Raw genomic sequence first — 7,377 nt, forward strand, 5'->3', positions numbered from 1 at the left:
TGTAAAATAGACAGGAAAAGTACTACTGGTGGTTGCCAGTTACTGGGTGGTAGGCTAGTCAGCTGGACGAGCAAAAAGCAAAATACTGTGTCCACCTCTACTGCTGAGGCAGAATACATTTCTGCTGGTAGTTGTACTGATCAAGTACTGTGGATGCAAAGCCAGCTGAAAGACTATGGTGTTCATGTTACAAAGACTCCAATCTACTGTAACAACACAAGTGCAATAGCTATCACCAACAATCCTGTGATGCATTCAAGAACAAAGCACATTGACGTTCGATATCACTTCATAAGGGATCATATTCAAAAAGGAGATGTGAAGCTACACTTTATTTCAACAGACCAGCAGTTAGCAGATCTATTCACAAAGCCCTTAGATGAGAAACGTTTTAACTATCTCATCTCTGAGCTGGGTATGCTTGAACTTTAAATAAAAGACAATTGTTGTTGGTGTGCTGGCTCTACAACATGTAGGGCAAACCAGTAAGTCATTTTTGTTAACTTACTGCCTACATGTAAAACACTCAGCACAACAAGGTCTTTTATATTTTGGTTACTCAAAATGTTTTTAATTGAAATAATAAATAGCTCACAAAATTAAATGATTCCTTAAATATGAAACTCATTTACTCCCAATGATTTAAATTAAATTCATGACATATTAAATGTAACAAAGTATTTTGTATTTAATACAAAACTTATTTTGTGGTTTTTAAATCATTTTTTTAAAAAAAACCTGCTGCATTTAATGTTGAATGGGAGGTATGAGTGTTCAAGCCGTATATACGTCAAATCAACAGTCTGTGTCCCCTCGAGTGTGCCAGTCTGTCACATCTGCCCACGCGCCTGCTAATGGCAGTTGTCATTTTCTCTCTCCTGCCTTTTTCACCCAATCACAACGGTTAAAAGAGTGTTTTATCTTCCATAATAACCTTCGGTTATTCAGTTTTCAAATTCACACTCTTCTCTCTAAAAATCCCCAAATCTTCAAATCAATTCATACATCCATCTTCTACGAAATCATCAATGGCAGAACAACAACAACATCAATCACCACCTGCTGCAAACCAGCCAGAGGAACAACAACAACAGCAACAACAACCGGTAGCACCACAACAACCGGAACAGCAACCACCACCGGTCATTGAAGAACAAGTGGTGCAGGGCCCTCTGTTCAACCTGCACCCAAGTCTTGTTAGGGCTGCAAATGCACCAGAACACTCTTCCATTCGCCTATCAAGAGGCAATGCTGCTCATGCCCTTTCAATTCCCAAATCCAAAGCCAACTTGGGCTATGATACACTTATCGATTACATAAGACAATCACCACTGGCTCGAGCTATTACCGGCGTACCTTCTCATCTTTATCCGGCTTGTTTGGCCAGATTCTGGTATACTGCCACCACGGCCACCACTCAACAGAATATTCCATGTATTCGTGGCATGGTGACTGAAACCCTAGCCTACTCCATCACTGTTGATGCCATCTGACGTGATCTCCAATTACCCATTGGTCCGTTCGTTAATTCACCACCAGTGATGAGTTTAGAAGAGAGGTACTGGAGATTATAGGGTTTGATGGACCAGTGGCTCATACGCCCTTAAGGAAGCAGATGCCACCTCTGTGGAACTATTTCTTTGGCTTACTGACTCATTGCATCAGTCAGAAGTCCGGGAGCTTTGATCAGTGCTCAGATTTTGAGCTGAAGATTGGTCATGGGATGCTGTTCAATCGAAATATTGATTATGCCGGTGAAATTTACTTAAGGCTAAGGGAAATGGTGCTTGCACCTAAACGAATACATTTAATCCCCTTTCCAAGGTTTTTGAGCCTTGTTTTTGAAAATGAGCTGGGTGAAGCTTACCAGCAGATTGCTGATGAATCATTCGACCTGCCTCCAAAACAAGAGGGAATGCCAAAAGATGCTCCTGCTACTCCATATAATGTCCTGACACCAGGCATGCTTGAGTATCTTGCTGCTCGAGGTGGAGTGAACCAACCGGCTACCTCTGGTGCTGCACCAGCTGAGGGGGAGGGACCTCAGAGAAAGCCAGCTGTAAAAAGGAAGAAGCCAGCTACCTCAACTAGTACAGTAACCGTCTCACATACTGGTAAAGCAGTAGTTATATTAGAATCTAGTGCTCTCTGATCATAAAGAACAGCCCTAGTCTTATATACTGACTATCCACTTTTAGTATTGGAATCCATTGCATAATTATTTCTTGGTAACAGGCAAATCCAAACGAGCAAAAGCTGGCTCCAGGCTCACCACATGGGAGATTGCACCAGTCTCAACTGCTACTCCTGCAAAGGATGTGGCTATGGATCCTGGTGCGTTTCTAGACCAAACAGCAGAAAATTCTAATATAATTAAAAATATTTTATCTGCTGACTTGAAAAATGAAAGAGGAGTTAAAGGTATAACCCTGGCTCCCAAGCTGACTGATTTTAAAACTAGTGTTAAGAAGAGTAGCAACCCATACTCTTCTAGCCAGACACTTCCACATTTTTCAAACTTGAACTTAATGCTATATCCTCTGCTGACAGTACAACCAGCAGAGCACATACCTGACCCCCAAAGCAAACTTGAGCTGGGTCCTCATCGTGTTGAACCAGCTCAGGATACTGCACAACTATTATGTTACTCGGATCATGATAAGAGTCTCACTCCTACATCATTACCAGCCAGAACTCTTACACTATCTGGGTCAACATATGTCGCCAATGAGTCAGCAGAGTCACAGCTGTACTTATATTATTCTGTCTCATTCGAAGGGCTGACCAAATCACCAGTCTGTCCCCAGAGACCAACACCAGATGCAATTGTTGAGTCAAATTTATTTGGTTCTATAGTTGTTAACATAAAATGTTCTATTGTTTCAGTTCTTAGCAGGGTAGATGAACAGGCAGAGGGGGAGCTAGTTAAAGATGATATTATTCCTACTGAGCAGATTGATGCCTCTGCTACTGGTATTGGTGCTACTGTTTCTCCTACTGGTAGTGCTGATGCTAGTACTGTTGCTTCTACAGCTGCTGGTGATAATGCTCCTAGTATTGCTGCTTCCACTACTACACCTGAAGTGGAAGATGAAATCATAGTGGATCCTCATGTTCTTAAAAAGGTAATTGACAATATTGTCAAGGATGTTCTACTTGATGAACCTGTCACTGAACCAAAGGGTGACCTTGCGTCTGCTGCTGCTACCGATGCACAAAATGTTATTGTGGATGCTAGTACTTGTGCTACTTTTCCATCTGATGTTATCATGGAAGCTGGTACAAGTGCTACTTTTCTATCAGATTCTGGTTCACAGGGTAATACTGTTCTGGAGGGTCTTGATTTTGTTAATGCTGGCTATGTTGGCTATGTTCCCACAGAGCCAACGGTGGATACTATTGCTAATAGTGTTATTCCGGATGTTTCTGATCTTCAATACACTTTATTACTGTGGATTCCACTAGTAATCTACAGGTGTCTGATTCCACACCGGATACTTTCTTTAAAGATGTTGCAGATGTTGCTTCTTCACCTACTGCACAGTTACCTACCGCTGCTACTGGTTCTACGGAACCCGTTATAGATGCTGGTACCTCTGTTTCTGCCACTACTGACTCTTCTCAGGCTACTGTTTCTGCTGAGAAGAAACCTTATGTGTGCCAGGTGCCAGATCCTGATGAATTTATCCCTAATTTCATCTATCGGGGAGCATCTATTACTCCCAGAGTTGCTCTGCTGGTGGATCAGCTAACTATTGATCCTCAAACTGCCATAGTCTCAGCCAGCAAATTGCCTCGCGAGGAGCTGACTGAACTATTGTCTCAGCTTGATCGACCAGCTCGAGAAGAAGTTTATGAGAGGCTGGCTACTTTAGAACAGATCAACGAGCAGCCATATTATCATTTTTTTGGCATGGCTCCAGCTGCTTCTCCATGGCCTGGTACATGGAGGCCTCTCAAGTTCATCAGAGATCCCTCTACTGGTAAATATGTTATGCAGAATATTCCTGATTCACCAGTACCTTCTGATTCATCAGCTTCTTCCTCATCATCTTCTTCTTCTGATGGTGATGCTGATAAAGGTACTGGTAAGGATGAACCAGTCACTCATGATAATGTGATTGGTACTAAAGATAAACCAGTGGATCTCACTGATGATGCTGATCTTAATGCTGACAAGGATACCAGTGGTTCTAAACCTTCGGGTGAAGGTAAAAATGATGGTGATCATGGTGATGAGTCAGATTCTGACCTTCCACCTCCACCACCCCACGGAGGTAATAGCTGCTTCTGACCACCCCTCAACCAGCTATGTTAAATTTAATGCTGATGAGGTGGCTGACATCTCCACCCTAGCTGTCTATAAGACACAAGCTGAGGTTACACCTGATCTACAATCCACCATTCGCACTGCTATTGTTGATAGTGTGACTGAAGCCATATGTAACGTTGGGCAAGCTACCACTTCCAATATTGAAGCCCAGCTCAAACAAGTATGTGCCTTTGTAGATCTTGTGGTGGCTGCCATTGTTAAACAACATGAAGAGGAGGAGGACTTAAAGAAACGAATCATCTCTCACAATGAGTATACTGAGGACATTGCCCGTCTTCAAGCTGATTTAGATGCTGCTAATCGCAGAATTCTTTTTCTTAATGAAGAAAATACAGTGCTACATAAGAGATTGGATTCACAGGAACAGCAAATAGCTAACATGATTCCTGCTTCTGCCTATGTTCAAATGATTGAAAATATGCATCGACTGGCTACCCTACAGGGTGATGTTAGGGCCATTGTTAAACAGATGGCTATGGGTGTTGCAAGGAATGAAGTTAGGTCTTCCAACCTCCTTCTTCGACAATTTGGCGTGGATCCTGGTGCCCATCTCACTCCTGAAGTTGCTGACTGGAACAATTTTGCATTCTCTGTTCTAGATTCAGATAGTGACCTTGATGCACAGGTCTCCTCTGTTCACCTTTCTGCCCCTGCTGATGATAAAAAGGGGGAGAAGAAATCTAAAAAGAAACTCAAAAAGAGAAAATAATCAGAGGGGGAGCATGAGCATGAAAAGGCTCCAAAACAACCAAGGAGAGATGGTGATGATGATGGTGGTGATGGTTCTACTGGTCAAGACTTTGGCACTAAGCCCAGTAACTCTCATGCTGAAGCTGGTGTACAGGAAGCTGGTGAATCTCAACCCAGTGTGTTTGCCACATCAGTGGATGATATTGGTTCTGGCAGTAAGCCCAGTGATGTTTCTACTTTGGCTGTTGCTGAAGCTTTTGTTGTCTCTCAAACTATTGAAAGAAGAATGAAAAGAAAACTGGAGAGACATCAGAAGAGACAGCAAGAATTAAATGATGCCTTCAATGTCAAATGAGATACCTATGTTACTCTTAAACGCCACATAATTGAGCATAGGAGATGGCTGACCCCAAAAAAGAGGGACATTGATGATGACCTGATTGGCATTGATAAATTCAAAAAGGATGCACGAAAAAGAAATGCCAAATTCATGATCAAATGCGACAAAAAGAGGGCAAAGCTGTATGCTGAGCGAGCAGATAGGATCAAACGGATGACTCCAGAAGAAATGAAAGATTATCTTGCATCTACTGAGTCAGGGGGAGGAGTTAGAGCTGACATTTTTATGAAGTGGTTAGATGCTATGTTAGAAACCAGCTCATCTTCTAGCCCAACCTCTTTTGCACAGCCAGCTACACAACATAAGCCAGCAGAAACAATCAATCTTGATGATGATGATATTCAGGGGGAGCATCTTACTATTGTTCCTTACCTGCCTCCACTTGAGCCAGTATCAACACAAGAACCATCAGCTGAACCCATGCCCATAGATAAACAAAAGGTGAAATCTGCTCCTAAGGACAATCAGCCCCTAAGGAAAGGACCCTTATTTGAGGCAGCTGATGAAGATACTGAGGTGGTTGCACCAGCTGATACTAATCAGTCGGCTGGTACTGAAGACACAGCAGGGAGTGCTGTGAATGAAGACCCAGCCAGAAGTGTGCTGCTGGGTGTTACAAGTGTTGAAGACCTAACCAAGGTGGTTGAGCTGGGTGCTAATCAAGATGATGATACGGTTAATCCTGCTGACTTTACAGTCTGGGGTAGTGGAGATCATTTATTTGTTCAATCACCTATCTCTCCCCAGACCCTCACTTATTTTAACAGAACAAAAGATAATTGTGTCAATCAGTTTCCAGTGAGTTCATCTGGCATAGGTGAATCAATCATGTATCCTCCATTTTCCCCAAAACGTCATGGTAAACACAGAACTTGGGAAGATGATTCAGTTACCCGTGGTGAGCCAGACTTATTTAAAATGAATCCAGATGAAAGAGATGCTTACCGGCTGGAGATCATTGTACAGGAATTGCTTGAGCAAAGACAAGCTGCTATCAATGAAAGGATACGCCAAGTTAGATTGCTGCATCATCCCCTTGATCAGCCACTCTACATCACTGCCTTGACTTATGGCATTGAAATTGGTGTATACTTAAACAACAGTGGTCAAAGGCTCTCTACTGATGAGGAGAAAGCTCAATTTCAAGAGGCTGACCAGTTGGGTATGAATCTAAGGGAGTATCGTGCTGCCTTTAGAACTGAAGAGGGTAGAAAGATGATTGAAACAGCAAAATCCCTGAAAATCACTGCCGACAATTATTTGTTGGGTCTACAAGCTGAAATTCAAAGAAGGGAGGCTGCTGATGCTGAACTCGCTGAGAGAGTAAGGCTCCAGGATATAGAAGACAAATTGGCTACTGATAAAAAGCAAGAGGCTGAGTCCCTAGAATTAGCCAAAGCCATTGTCAAAGAACAGGATAAGGCATTTGATAAGATGTAAGCTGCTGAGAAAGCACCTGCTACTGCTCCTATAGAATCTGTTCGTACCAGTGAATTTCCTGATCATTATTATAGGAGTAGGTATGGTGATGTGATGAATAGAAGATCCAATCCCAGCAGGATCATCAAAGTAAACAGAGGGTCAAAAAGAGCGTTCAATGTTGTAAGAGAGAATAAAGTCCAAGAAAGAATAAACTATGATGAGTTAAGATCCCTTGGATTTAGTGAATGGATGGAGATCTTGGAGTATTTCATTGGTAAAGGTGAAAGTGCTATCAAAAATACACTTAAATCTGAACTCCAACAGCTCTTCAAGAAAGCAACAAGGTTTGGGAATGCTCCAGTGGTGAATGTAGATGAAGTCCTCTCAAAAACCTAAAGGAAAGCAATCCACTGGTGAAAGACCAACCGGAAAAGGCCCCATCATTCTACCTCCCCATATCCCTGTATTTGACCCTGCTGATGTACATTATCTGTTCCCTGAAGCCTGGAGAATCAAACAAGAGGAGCTATCT

This window comes from Rutidosis leptorrhynchoides, chromosome 3 (genome assembly GCF_046630445.1).
Source record: "Rutidosis leptorrhynchoides isolate AG116_Rl617_1_P2 chromosome 3, CSIRO_AGI_Rlap_v1, whole genome shotgun sequence".
In the NCBI taxonomy this organism is placed as follows: domain Eukaryota; kingdom Viridiplantae; phylum Streptophyta; class Magnoliopsida; order Asterales; family Asteraceae; genus Rutidosis; species Rutidosis leptorrhynchoides.